Genomic DNA, 933 nt, shown 5'->3' on the forward strand with positions numbered 1-933 from the left:
ATCGAGCTGAAGACGATCAACCGCTGGGACGTGGGCAGCGTGGAGAGCTCGGACACGTACGCGTCGTGCAACACGCAGCCGTTCACCTCACAGGCGGACCTGAGCGACGGCTCTGGCCTGTACGTGAACCCGCTTCCGGGCGAGCTGAGCGGGTCGTCCGCGGCGCGGCGGCCCCGCTTCTTGCAGGGCATCCGCACCAAGGCCCGCTTCGACCCCATTGACGCCACGCGGGCCCTCAAGCCGGACCCCATCCAGCTGCCCAGGCCGCCCGAGCCCGCCCCGCCGCCTCCCGCCAAGGCGTCGCCCTTCGCCAAAGGTGGGCTCATCAGAATGGGGCGTTTCAACTCCGACCGCAGATTACGCTGCAATTCGATGAAGACCATCGAGCAGGACAGGAAATGCATCGTCACGGCGCTCGTGGTTTTTGTGGGTTTGGCTATAGATGCTTCAAACAAGATTACAACCGCCATTGCTCCCCTTCTCTCGTTTTATATACCTAAATGCCACGGAAACGGGTGTTTACGATCCTCAAAAAGGGCCATTGCTAGAGAGAATGAAAAAAAATAGAATCTAATATGGCAATGAATTCTGTCCTGCTATGGTAATGATGAAGTGAACAAAAACTGAAGGTCGGTTATGGCGGCGCCCATGCACAAAAAGCTAAAGATGGCGGCGCATCCACTGTGCGTCATTGGCTTAGTCGGCGAAAGCAAACGCACGAAGGCTAGGAGCGCCGTGACGACGTGCCCATGCTTGATTGCCTCCATCGAACTGCCACGTCAAACGGAGTATAGTGATCTCCCCAATTTAATCCTAGGTCAGCGTCGCCGCGGCGGTGCGCCGGCGATGACCCCTCGAAAGTGGGCGCGTGTGCGTTGCGTAGCTTCCGTTGACGTCGGCTGCTCGTCTTTTGAATCGCTTCGGAGCACCCGA

Source organism: Ixodes scapularis, unplaced genomic scaffold (assembly GCF_016920785.2).
Source record: "Ixodes scapularis isolate PalLabHiFi unplaced genomic scaffold, ASM1692078v2 PGA_scaffold8__174_contigs__length_109621045, whole genome shotgun sequence".
NCBI lineage: Eukaryota > Metazoa > Arthropoda > Arachnida > Ixodida > Ixodidae > Ixodes > Ixodes scapularis.